At 37.2% G+C, this 14,369-nt stretch overlaps 1 protein-coding gene and 1 non-coding gene across 2 annotated transcripts in view; one reads left to right on the top strand and one right to left on the bottom strand.

The window, feature by feature from the left end:
* The window catches only part of OPCML (opioid binding protein/cell adhesion molecule like), a 540,756-nt gene that overhangs the window by 218,967 nt on the left and 307,420 nt on the right, over positions 1–14,369 (top strand). The gene's annotated exons all lie outside the window — the stretch shown is intronic.
* TRNAS-GCU (transfer RNA serine (anticodon GCU)) lies at positions 4,986–5,056 on the bottom strand. The gene has a single exon. It is a non-coding gene; the product is annotated as a tRNA-Ser (tRNA).

The raw sequence follows: 14,369 nt of genomic DNA on the forward strand, positions 1-14,369 counted from the left end.
TTGTTTTAAGTTAAGGGAAAAGTGAAAAGGAAAGACAGGGAAAAGAAGGGAGGATTTCCTTTTTCTTTCAAGCATGTATATACCATATATATGGTGTACACAAACATACACACTGTAAAGAGAAAAACTTTTCATGCAATTTAGAATCTCACAGCTTTATTGAGCAATTCATGAATCAGACAGGATCCCATTCAGATAGTAGAAAGAAGAGAGCTCCACTGGGGAAGTGGAAAAGGGAAACTTAAACAGGGTAAACTGGGAAACAAGCTAGAGGATGTAGTGATTGTCTGGCATTAGGTTCCACTTCACTTGGATGGTTGGGGGCTCTTATAAGGTGGGGGGCAAATACAGAGTCTTATAAGCTAACTCTGTTGGACCAAAACTATCACCAAAGGTTGTGTATTTGCAGTTCTGAAGAATATGTTCCATTGTTCCACTTTCTCAGAATGCTCTTACAGATCAATCATTTTTGTCTTCTGAAAAATCCTTTCTTGGGCAGGGGTCCCTACTGACAACACCCAAGGCAAGTGACCAATTTATTTTATTTAACAGCCCCCACCCCACCCTACCACCCTCACTTTTGATCATTTTCCCAGTGATCTTATTGAAAACTTGACCAAAACTGTCCAGTCCTCAACCGTCAAGCAGTTTAGGGAGCTCAGCCATTCACTTTGTTCCATTCATTTTCCTTTTTTGATTGCAGTGAGGTTAGTTGGGTAGCTGTTCAATGGCATTTAAGACCCTTGGAGTGGAGTTACTTACTCAGCTGAGTGGGCTACAGGTACAGCCCTCTCTCTGTGTCAGGGTCTAATATTTTTATTTTTTATTTTAATGTTGGTCCATTATGGATTATCCCACCTCTATCTCATTTTCCATTTGATTAGTTATATTAAAAGCAACCATCTCTCTTGAGGGTGAGAAGGAATTTGAGCAGAATACTGAAACACAGCTTGTACAAGACAGAAAAACCGTAAAGACATAAATCCTAAGCATATTAGTTTGTCCCCATATTCCATTAAACAAAGATGCTTGGTCAGAAAATAGGTTTGTCCATGTGAATGGTTAAGCCTGACTGATACCATGAAACACCTTAACTTGGTCCTTTAAAATATTCAGGTTAATTATCACTGGATCAGACTTTTTTACATAAATGCAGCATGGCTCATGGGCAGTCCAGGTATCCGGAGTCCATCTGTTTTGTCAAAAGGTTGAGCTATGCTGTCTACTTCAGCATGCAGGGCCTGGAGAACATTGAAGGTGGTGGTAAATCTGTTTCATAACCTTGGATGTATTTATAACTGCTCACCTGAGTTCAGATTTCCTACAGAGGATGTGATGGTGTGCCTGAAAGAGGAGTAACCTGTATTCTGGGGGTAACCTGATTGGGCGAATTAACCATCATTTGCCAGGTTGAGCTCTGATGTATGAAAGATCCTGTTAGCTTTTTGACTGACATCTAGGGTAGACAATATATGCAAGGTCCCAGGATCCAGTCCGATTTGCAGGTAGGTAACAAAATCATGCAGTTATCTGTAGATTACAAGGGGATGCAAAATATACCAGACAATGATCAGGAGCATAATCTGATAACCCGTAGGGGTGTGGTATAGTTTTCTATTGAAATATGCAGTTGTTCTCCTTCTGGCCAAACAATAATCCCCAAAACAATGTCCGTATTTCTGGCCTGATTATTTACACAGGTGCAGCAAGAATGCTGATTTACCATGTATGTTAGCTCGGCAGGTAGCTTTCATGAGGAAATTCCTGTTGAATTTTTTTTTTTTTTTTTTTTTTGGTGGGGTGCATGGTCTAGGAATCGAACCCAGGTCTCCCGCATGGAAGGTGAGCATTCTGCCACTGAAACACCCATGCACCCCATCACCCCCATTGGATTTTTAAAAGCTTCTCTAGGCCAGGAAGCAAAGTCAATAACTTGACACCAGAGTTTACCTGTATACCTATAGATTTGGTTGACTTGCTCATTCTTGAGACTTCCAAAGCAGCAAATGTTTCCTATGCCTGCCAAAAAGTAATCTTCTTTACTGAGCTGTAAGGCTGGGGACCCTGGAACCTAAGTTTCAAAATCAGTTTTTTCAAGGGGTTTTATAAACACAACATTACTTTGTTAAAAGTCTCTGGCCATATCTGATCAAATGATCATCGTTCCAGTCAAAGCCTTGGTTATATACCCAGTGTCTCCAATAATGTCTCTCTTATAAGAAGGAATGTTCTAACTGAACCTGTGCAAATAATGATCTTGCCATAAAAATAAAAATACTCAATGAGATTTTTTTGAATTCTGGTAGGATCAGGCAGGGAGAAAAGAATGAATGATTTATGAATTATAGATAGCTTAAGGGAAAAGAGAAAAGGATTCCATGTGTCTAGAAAATAGAATGTGAAAACATGAGCAAAAATCCAAACAAAACCAAATCATTCTTTTTCGGTTTATTCAGTCGTAGGTAATCAGTCACGGCTCTATTTGACCTTGTGTCAGCAATCTCATGACCCATTGGCTTCTTCGAAATTCTGGAGGTCCTGACTCAGTCCAGTGATGTGGTCTCAAAGTTACTTAAGCAATGTGAATAGAGGCCTGTGTCCCAGCCCTGCTTAGTGCAGTCTTTCCAATGGGTTTCTGAGGTAGTCCTTTTGATTGAAGACGAAGCACACTGGTCTGCAACTGATTGCAAGTTAAGAAAAAACGAAAAACATCTGTAGATGACAAAAGACTTAAAATGACCGTGGTTAAATTATTGCTGTTTTACAAAAGTGAATGCTCTGGGTGGGCAATGGTAACTCAATGGCAGAGTTCTCGCCTGTTATGCTGGAGACCCAGGTTTGGCTCCTGGTGCCTGCCCCTGTTAAAAAATAAATAAATAATTGAACGAATAAAAAAAAAAGTGAATGATCTGATGAGAGTTCACTGAAAACATTATTTTAAGAATAATTGAAACTATGACCAATAATGCTATTGTTTTCTACTATCAGGAAGGTCAGTACTGGGACAACCCATAGCCAGTAAGGACCTTGATAAATCTCTAGGAACTTTATAGAATTTCTGAAGTGTTTATATTAATAACATTTTACCCATACAAATTTAACCAGCAGAAGGTTAGAAATCCTTTGTAATTTGACATTTTCTATTCAAATCATAACGTCAGATAAATCTAACTCATTTCAGCACTTCACTTTTTACATGAAAAGAAAATATCATTTGCAATTTCCAGCAGCCCTCTGAAAAACCCTAAAGACAGTTTGAGATCAAGGTGACATCATTTAGGGTTTGATTTGGGAAAGACAGAATGTCAAAAGTTATCAAAAGTTTGAACATTTTGTTAAAAAAGATCATGGGTCATTGTGAAATAAAATTGGGCTCCCTGTTTAATCAAAGTGACAATAATAGAGAAGTTAACATGATTGTAAACAAAACAAAGCAAAACAAGAGTTCTTTCACAAACGAGAAACCGTGTTCTCTAAAACAACAAAAGACGACAAGGTCAATGTAACTCAGAAGAGATTATTCTGATAATCAAGATACAGAATCGAGATACAGAATCTCTGCCTTCTATATGCAGATTTCTCAAGTGTCTAAGAAAAACCTGTTCCAACCCTCTAAGGACAGACCATTAATCCAAGGAAACATTGTCATTTTAAAGCTAGAAAACACAATTTTAGTTTTTCATGAAATACTGTCTGATAAGAAAACTCTTTACAATCTTATAAACTTATCAAATCTTAGCTATCTTTGACCATGACAAAATTCATTTTCCACAAACCTTTTACAACTTTCTCTATTCATTCAGATTTTGCCCTACATGTTCTTATTTCTCATTCTGCAACAATCAGTCATTTTACCTTAATAAAAAACTGTTCACTTTTTTTTTTCCTGGCATGGGCAGGCTCCAGGAATTGAAATCAGGTCTCTGGCATGGCAGGCGAGAATTCTGCCACTGATTCACTGTTGCACTGCCCCCAAATTGCTCACATTTTCCTTGACAGAAATACATCCTGCATATCTTATATATTTGTTACCAAAAAGATCTTGGAAACTGTCTTCAAGCCAATATCTTACAAAATACAATTACTCTTGAAATAAAGTAAATAAGTAAATAATAATAAATAAATAAAGAGTTACAACTCAGTTTGGTTAAAAACAAAGTTGTATCTTTCACCATTTTTAATATCTAGTAGGTAAAATGCTAGCTTCTTTGATCAGTAAACCGGTATAAATTTAGGAAGAACATTCAAAAGTTAAATAAAATTGTATGCTTGTATTGTACTTAACATTGATAACTCAGAAGATACAGCTGTTTTATATTTAACTAACATTATTAAACCAGCCCCTTTTGTCCAAGTTTTATCTGAATTATGTGAACCTGAATTTTTCAAAATTGTTTGGCTTTCTTAATTTCTAGGGCATTATAGTATTTTTATATAAGTACTTATTTATGTTTATACCAATTTGAATAGAGCTCTTTTAAGAAGTTTTATAAATTAATTCGGTAGTAGCATCCAGAGGCAGGAAAATATCATACATCAAACTCCAGACAAACAAAGAGAGTTACAGCTTCAATCAAATACTTTTTAGCCATGAATCAAACATAAAAACACAGAAAAAATGGAAATACAAAACTCACTAGTTTATATAAACTATTTTAGAGTCTTGAAGCTTCTTAGTAAACTTGGAATAACAATTAAAATAGGCATTCCATTTGACCTGTTTAATCAGGGAGCCTTTTACTTTAATGCATTTTTGAGATGAGTAAGTTTGTCTAATTGGAGCATTCTCTGTAATGGCCATTGCAACTATAGGTTGTCCTTGGTGAGATTTTGACATTTCTTTAGATAGGCATAGCTTCCAGTTCCTTACTTTTTTTTTGTATGCTATATGGCAGGGGTCACATTTCATTCTTTTTCCATGTGAGTATCCTGTTATTGCAGCACTGTTTGTTGAATTTTCTTTTCTTTGTTTGTTTTTGGGGAAGTGCATGGGCCAGGAATCAAACCCAGGTCTCTTGTATAGCAGACAAGAATTCTACCACTGAACTACCCATGCACCCCCACTTTTTTTTCAGAAAGAGATGATTTCTATTTTATGGGTACTGTTGCAAAGCATACCAATATCACATCAAAATTATATCAATTAATTTACAAATGTAGCATGATACTGATAAAAAACTCCATCAAATTTATAGTTATTTGAACAGAGATATAGATATGAAGATGATCAGCTTAGTGGTTTTTTTGGTCTTTTTTTAATCATCACAATCAACTGTTTTTTCTTTTTTTGTGTGAAAAATAACATTTACAAAACAATACATTTCCAAGCACATTGCAACAATTAGTTGTAGAACAGATTTCAGAACCTGGTATGGGTTACAATTCTACAATTTTAGGTTTTTACTTCTAGCTGCTCCGAGATACTGGAGATTAAAAGAAATATCAATATAATGATTCAGCAATCAAACCGATGTGTAAACGCTGCCTTCTCTGGATAACTCCACCATCACCTTTGATCTTTCTCTCACTCTTTAGGGTTATTTACTCTATGCCCATTCTAACTTTTTCGTGTTGGAAGGGCTGTTGATAATATGGGATAGGGGGATTAACTAGTTAATGTTCTGAAAAAGCTGGCCCCTCTGCATTTCAGAACTTATCTGGTCCAGGGACCCATCTGGAGGTTGTAGTTTTCCGGCAAGTTACCCTAGTACATGGAACCTTTGTAGAATCTTATGTAACACCCTAGGTGCCCAGCACCTTCCTTTTTGAACATGTAGTATGCCAGGGTGCAAGCGGTGGAGAATTGAAGTTTTTAGAGTTGAAGAATCCCATCTTTATCTTGTCACCTCTTACTTTGTGCACAGGCCAAAGAGACCAGCAATAGCAAAAGTGGAACTGTGGCCTTTACCAAAAGGCTAGGGACTTGGGATTTATGATCTTATGGCTTTACTGAGCAATTCACAAATTGGGCTGCATTCCATTCAGAAAATAGAAAGAATCTTCTCCAAGGAATGAGAAAAGAGTAGCTGATTTTGGGCGAAAAAAGAAGCAAGCACAAAAATGTTCTGACTAGCTAAATTCCTGTTCTACATAGGGGGGTCTTACAGAATGGGGAGCAGATATACATCGGTTAGTATGGTATGCAGTCCATTCTGGTACTCTCCCTGTCCTGGACTGAAACTGGATTATCACCAGGTATTGTCTGTCTGCAGTCCCGTAGCGTATATTCTATTGTTCCAATTTCTTGGAAAGCACCTGCAGTCAATTGTTTTTGTCTTCTGGAAAATCCTTCCCCAGAAAGGGGTGCCTCCCAGCAATGCCCAATGAAGGAAGTCATTTTATTTACTTAACAACTAAGTATATATACATATATGTGTGTGTGTGTATATATATATATACACACATATATGTAGAGAGAGAGAAAGTGAGAGTATGTGTATATATAATGTTGTTAAGTAAAATAAAACGTTTATATATATATATATATATATATATATATATATGCTTTCATACATGCACATACATCCACACAACCCCACACACATGTATATAGATACATGTAGATACATGTACATACACAGTCATGCTACATAGTTCAATGATTCCTACTGGATGTGAACTTAAAAAACATGGCTCTGCCAACTCTTTTCCTGGACAATTCACTAACAGTCTGTGAGCTTGAATTTCCTCAAAGGTAAATGAAGATACTATCTGGTTCAAGGGCCCCATATGACAATCAAGATCAGGTAATTCATTTAAAATTGCTTTATAAATTTATGTCATGGCCTAGAACCCTTTGCAGTCCCATTATATTTTGTGGGTGATTTTATCTGTTCTTTATGTGTACTCACTTGGATTTGTTCTATTTAGTGTCATTCTTTTTGCTTCTTTCCATTTTTTTTCCCATTTGCCAACATAATTTTTTAGTGCAGTTTTACTGAGACATATTCACACACTATGCAAACCATCTGAAGTGTACAATAACTGACTCATAGCATCATATCATTGCATAATTGTGCATACAAACCCATGATTGATTTGGAAACATTTTCATTACTCCATAAAAGAAATAAAAAGAAAAAAGAAAACCCAAATCTTCCCATACCTCTTATTCCCATATTATTGACCCACAGTAATAGTGTAGTACATTTGTTACTGTTGATGAAAGAGTATTAAAATACCACTGTTAGTTCTAGTCCACAGTTCACAATAGGTGCACTTTTTTCCATTTATCCCTCTATTATCAACTCCTTGTAATAGTGTCATACATTGTTCTGTTTCATGAAATCATTTATAATATTTGTACAGTTAGTTACAGGCATTGTCCACAAAAGATTCACTGTTATATATTCCCATGTTTTAACTTTCAACTTTTCTTTTGGTGACATACATGACTCTAAACTTCACCTTTCCACCACATTCACAAACCATTTAGCACTGTTAATTATGCTCAGATTGATGTGCTACCATCACCTCTGTCCATTTCCAAATGTTACCATAGTCTTCACATCATCCAGCATTATTTGGGTAACCTCACCTGCAGCAAATCATATGAGAGTTTGCTGAGAGGTGAAAAATGGATTGGTTTTCCTAAGCACCCTATCAGGCTGCTCCCTTACTGAATCCACATGAAGTTCACATTTTTATTGTCTGGCATTCAATGTTCTCCCAAACAGACCTCATTCATCCACCCATCTCTCTGTCCCTGGCATGGATCTGTGACATCTAGAGGAGGCTCTTTCTTCCTCTTAAAATTCTGTCTCCTCCCCATCCTCTGCTAATTACATCTTTAAGTATCCTTCTTTCAAGTCACCTCTTCTGATTTCTCCAGCTTTCCCATATTCTGGGACCCTTTGAAAATATCATTCCCTTTCTATGACCCTCTGAAAAATATTAAACAGTTAATGAACTAATTGTTTATCTTTCAAACCAACCATGAGCAACTCTGGGGCAGAGCCAGGACTTACACACTTTTGTGTCTCCTCTAAACCATTTACCATATTGTAGTTCTTTTACTTACTAACCATTTGAGGGATGGGATCACATCTACTTTCGGAAAGTGTGTATCCAAATACTGGAAATGCTATTTATTTTATACTCTGCCATTTACTAATTTTTCATTGAGAAAAATGTGTGTTTTTCCAAATAATTTTTGAGACTCTTATCCACTTATATTTGTACTACATGATGTCCATGTTCAGCAAAAACAGGTGTGGCCCAAGTCTCTGCACTTTTAACACGCTCCGCAGATGACCCGAATGTGCACTAAAATTGGAGAACCACTTCCACATGTTCATTGGGTCCTGATGTAATAAGTGAAGGATATTAATGAGAGCACTAATTATAATTCAGATATTTAGTAAACACTAAAATTTGTTTCTTAATTGATATGATATTATATGGTAATTTATTTAAAATATACCCATATATCCCATTAAAGCAAACTTGTGTTAAGAAGAATACCTGCTTGAGGCAAGATCCACTGATGAATGCTAAAATTGGTGGGCAAAATTTTAAGGAAAAACAGGATATTTGCAGTCTCAAAGTATCTCCCCCCAAATGTTTATTAGTCAACTGTGCTGGTTTTAACAAATCATAAATTATTTCATACTCTTTTGACTAAGAGGTAGAATTTAATTCCTTCTAATTGAATGTGAACTGGACTTAGGGGCTGCCTTCGAATGCATGGAGCATAGGGAAAATTTTTATCTTTATAGTAGAGAAACACAGCAGATAACACTTTAACCAAAGGAGGCTGACACCAAAAGTGATGTCATGTAGATACCATGTACCCCATGGTTTGATGCAATATGAAGGCACATCAGCTGTATGGTATCTTTCCTCAGTCTAATCAAGAGAGGAGAAGGCAAACCCAATTTCAGGGATGTTCTACAGAATAGGTGGGCACTGCTCTTCAAAATGTCAAGGTCATGAAAGATAAGGAAAGGTCAAGTTACTGTCATAGATTGGAGGAGACTCAGAAGACATGACAACTAAATACAGTATGAGATTGTGTACTGGGTTCTTGAGCAGTAAAAGGTCATCAGTGGAAAAAACTGGGGAGATCTGAATAAATCAGTAGGAATTAATGGTATTGTACCAATGTTAATTTCCTAGTTTTAGTTATTGTATCATGGCTATGTGATGTTAACATTAGGGGAAGCTGGGTGAAGAGTAAATGGCCACGTGCTTTTTATGTTATCTTTACATACGTTCTGTATGTAAATCCAAAATTATTGCTCTCCCCAAAAACTTCTTTTTTAAAGAACATGAGAAAACAATGCCTGCTTGAAAGGCTTCACTTTTTATTACAAACCATGCTGGAGTACCTGCTTCCACCAGGCAGGTGAAAGGTACTCCACAGATGCAGGTGAGATGCAGGTGAGATGCAGGTGGTCTGCTGTGCAGTACTGATGGGTATCCACACAGGAAGTTAAAGTGTAGTGTGTCTGGAAGCTCTGCAGAGGGTAAGTGACAACTGGTGATGTTCGCTTCATGTGTCTTAAACACCCGCTTCCCTATTTTAAGGAATGTGAGACGATATAACCCATGAGGCTAAAAGTAACAAATACAAGTTAAGGGGCAGTCATCCATTCCATGTTAAAATGCCCAATGTGAAAGAAGTATTCAGAAAGAACGAAAAAAAGTAATCATTGTGTTAAGCTGTTCAAGCCTCTTCATTCTCATCGTCCATCTCCCGATGCTGGCAGTCATAATGTAGATGGGAAAAGGAAGGTATCTTATGATTTTTGTCAAATTTTTAGAGCTATCTGCAGTTTCGTTATTCTGTTTCACAGAAATTTTCCTAGCTTTACTCCATTCTCCATTCAGGAAACTTTGAATATTGTCTGAGGAGAAAACATTTTAAAAACTATTCATCTTCTCTGACTTTATTAGTAGAGTTTTAGTAAATCACGTGTACCTCAATAACATGACTACCAAACATGGTATGCACTTATATAGGGATCAGGTGAATTTTACTCTGTTACTATTCTGTCTGATTTTTGGTTCTCTAGTTAATATAGAAGCCTTTCGGTCATAACTACGCATAAGGTAATGATGATTCTTTTAGCACCTAAATTACATTCTAAATTGAATGATCTGCATATATGGAAATGTCATTGATTTTTAAGAGTTTCTTTCTATTATTCATAATACTCCTGTGCTAGTAAGGGTACTCATATCTTTTCTCTGAGGTATTTTGGACTACAACGGGAGGAATAAAATATATATTTGGAGGAAAATGCCAATGCCTTCGTGTAGAATTATTAGCCTTGCATTTAAGAACTGCAGGCCATAGAATTATAACTAAAGAGTTCAGACAGAGCCAAAGAACCTCTCCGTCTACCCAGGCAGCATAGGAATTCATTTTCTGGTATTTCTTCACAAATGATCATTTAGTCCCTACTTTAGATATTTGTAGTGACAGGGGTACTTTTTTTTTCTGTATGCTATATGGTGGGGGTCACATTTCATTCTTTTTCGATGTATCTTGTTATTGCAGCACCATTGTTGAATTTTTGTTTGGTTTTTCCTTCTTTTGTTTGCTTGCTTGTTTTGGGGAAGTGCATGGGCTGGGAATCGAATCTGGGTCTCCCGCATGATGGTCAAGAATTCTACCATTGAACTACCCTTGCACTCTTTTTTTTTTTTTTTTTTAAAGCATATTCCATCATCAGTTGAATTTGGGGTAAAATATAAACATGCAATTTCTATCATCCTTGAAATTCTATCTCTTGGTTCAATTTTCTCTGAAGTTTCTTAGAACATGCTTTCTTTCTCTTTTACATTACAGTCCTTTGCATTTGAAGGGAACTGTCATACTTGCCCCAAGTTGAATGTTTTTCAGGCTCAGTATCTCCAGTTCCTTCAAACAATTCCTCCTATAAAATGGTTTCCAGAAACATGAATGTATAATTATGATCCTCTCAAAATGTGCTACCAAGAACTGAACAGGGTCTGTACCAATTAATGTGAATAATTACAGTTATGCAACGTGTTTGTGCATATCAGACTTGGAAGATACACACACACACTCTCAGAGTGTGTGGAATAAGACTTCTAAGGCATGCTATAGATGACTGTATTAAGATAATTTGTGAAATAATTCTGCAGAGGGGTTTAAACAATTAATCTCCTTTTGAACCATTTTTCAACAATACCTCTGTATTATGTAATAATGTGGCTCTATAAGGAGTCCTCATAAGTTTGTCTTACTCTTTTTCTCAAAGTCAGTTTCAGGTCATTAGGGTAATGATATTTGGTATACTCACAACTAAAATAAGCTATATGAGGTTTTGAACCTCAGGTGCCTAGCAGAATGCTGGCAGATACTAGGTATTTAATAATAGCTAGCAACTTCCTTCTTCCTTAATGTCTCTGCTAGGAGTGAAAATATCATTTATTCCTTAATTTCCCACAGTCTGCTGAAGCTAATGAGAGGCTAGAGCATATGTGTGCATTGCTCTCTGGTTCTGGCATTTGACTGGGCTTTGGCTCTGAAGCTCACTGAATTGGTTTCATATATCGCTGTGCCCAAGCTCTCTCCCACACAATGAGTCATCTGTCCCATTAGCTCTGTCAACTTTACACAGCCATGTCTCCCTCAAAACCTGCTGAATACTTTTACCTGTGGAAACAGTATCTATTTTATCATTTCACTATTTCAATTAAATTACATTAAAAGCACATACAGTAAGGTTAAAAATGATCACTATATCACTCCAACTTTCTCCCATCTTCAGAAGGTTAATTGAAAGGCGGCCATCTTGGTGACGTTTAGACAAATGAGGATAATTACATGTTCTCCAGCTCTGAGAGGTTAATTGCTTAGATGTACAAAGCCTTGAAGAACAAAGAAGGAATAAATCAGATGCAGGACTATAATCTGATAATGTAATTTTGTATATACATGTACAACTCAAACAAATAAACCCCTAATTAGATGAACTCATGGACACCGCCAATTCACCCATATCAGCCTCCCCAAACCTCTGTACTTCATCCAGAAGTCTTTGAGGGGAGAAGGAGGATTACAGCTGTGCACAAGTAAAGTGGGGCTCAAAGGGGTGGTGGGGGAGGGGCTCGCGTAATGGAATTTCACTGTCTTTTCAGGACACTTCCAAGTAGACGTAGAATTTTTACCTCTTAATCAGAGGGCTGATTCCTTCTCTCCTCCTCAAATGCAGCAGCTCTTCTTTTTTTCAGGAGCCATCATTTCCAGCATCTAGAGAGAAGTCAACAGCTTGAAAAATATTGCTCTGAAAATTAGAGTAGACCAACAGTGCCTGCAGTGGGGGAGGGCACTGAGAGTATTGGGTCTCTGTGATTCGTATCCTTCATCAGTTTGTCATCCATCTTGGTTGTAGGCAGTAGAAAGCCTTGGAGTCCAGATAGGGTGAAATGACTGATTCTAACAAGGTATGTATACTGTAGTTGTTCTAGTTTGCTAGCTGCCGGAATGCAACATACCAGGGACGGATTGGCTTTTAATAAAAGGGGATTTATATTGTTAGCTCTTCAGGGGAAAGGTAGCTAACTTTCAACTGAGGCTCTTTTTTACATGGGAAGGCACAGGGTGATCTCTGCTGGCCTTCTCTCCAGGCCTCTGGGTTCCAACAACTTTTTCTCCAGGGTGATTCCTCTCTGCATTTCCAAAGGCCTGGGCTGAGCTGCGAGTGCTGAGATGAGGTATGCTGAGCTGCTTGGGCTGTGCTACATTGAGTCTCTCATTTAAGCACCAGCCAATGAAATCAAACATCATTCATTGCAGCAGGCATGCCTCCTAGCCGACTGTAGATGTAATCAGCAACAGATGAGGTTCATATGCCATCGGCTCATGTCCACAGCAATAGAACTAAGAACCTTCACCTAGCCAAGTTGACACCTGAATCTAACTACCACAGTAGTCAACTTTTTTTTAACACTTTTCTTATCAAAGTCATACATGCGCATAATATATAAAGAAGTAATCATTATACATGGGTTTATAATAGGAATAATAATGCATAACCCCACCATTCCTCATTTCTAGTCCAGGTTTTAAGCATTCTAAATAATATGCTTTTATCAGCATTGCATGTATCTCAGTTTTACACCCTATTTATTAACTCCTTGCTACAAAAGGTGAGTGGCTAGTTTATGTATATTTTTTCTTCTTTACTCTCCATTTCAAGTAATTTGTTGTTATTTTTATGTCTGGTTCTTTCCTAAATGGCTTTCTTTTTTCTTGCTAAGAAAATAAATATATACATTTTCACCATAATCCTAATGCCTTCCATTTTTTAATATGTTCTATTCCAATATTGGAATCCATTTTATTCTTCATAAAGCCATTTTGAGGGATTCACTGGCTTCCTGTGGCCTAAATTAAACTTTGCTTTCTAAGACTGACATGCTGCTGTTAACTTAAGATTTATCTCCGTTGGTTATTGGGTTAACACCATATTGTCCACTTTCTTTGTTTTCACCTTTATTTGGATGGGTACCAGGAAGACTTTCTTTGTTTTGTCCTTAATTTAACTTCAGTACATCCTCAAGTAACTTTCTCAGAAATATGTAGGAGAGATAAATTGTCTTGATCCTTGAATATATGCCTGATTTTTAATGGTTTGCCCCTACATTGCATATAGAAATTTAGTTTTGAAACAATTGTGTCACATTTAGCCTCTTTCTTCCAGGATTCAAAATATAAGAATTACTGTTTCTCCTGATTATTGATCTTTTATGGAGAACCTATGTTGAATGTACTCAGGACTTTTTTTTTCCTTTAGAAACTTTCAGTGTTGCTTTATTCTTTCTGTTTTGAACTTTCACAATGATAATCTGTACGAGTCATTTTTCATTCATTTGGTTTGGGTACGCAGCCAATTATTATTATTATTTAGAGCAAGCAGGTGGAAAGTTTATTAACTACACGTGCAAGAAGACGTGGGCACCCTTACAAGGAAAGAGGTGAAAGGCCAGAGGCTCCAGCACTGTGGGACAATCTGCTTTTTTTGCTTGGCTTTACTTATCTCCCTCCCCCATCTTGTTCAGAGTTCTTTTTCCTACCCTCTTTTCTCTCCAGGGTGGTATCTGGTGGTAGATAGTGCTTTTGGTGGTTCAGCTACCACTGGGTGTTTGCATAGGTGGATAGTCCAAGACAGGTTTTCTATGCAGGACAGGCCCTCCTGACCTTGATTAACCATCCTTGCTCATGGTATCTTCTCTCCCCTCCTAGGTCCCTTCTCTAGCCTGCCTTAACTTCCCCCTCAGAGAGTTCTAGCCCCTTACTCTTAAGAGTTATTGAGGGATGAGGGTCTGTCTTCTGTAGCTGGTTCCTGCTTGTCAGGGGATAGACAAAGGCCCTACTGATGGGGAGTAGCACC

Source organism: Tamandua tetradactyla, chromosome 8, assembly GCF_023851605.1.
Source record: "Tamandua tetradactyla isolate mTamTet1 chromosome 8, mTamTet1.pri, whole genome shotgun sequence".
Taxonomy (NCBI): Eukaryota; Metazoa; Chordata; class Mammalia; order Pilosa; family Myrmecophagidae; genus Tamandua; species Tamandua tetradactyla.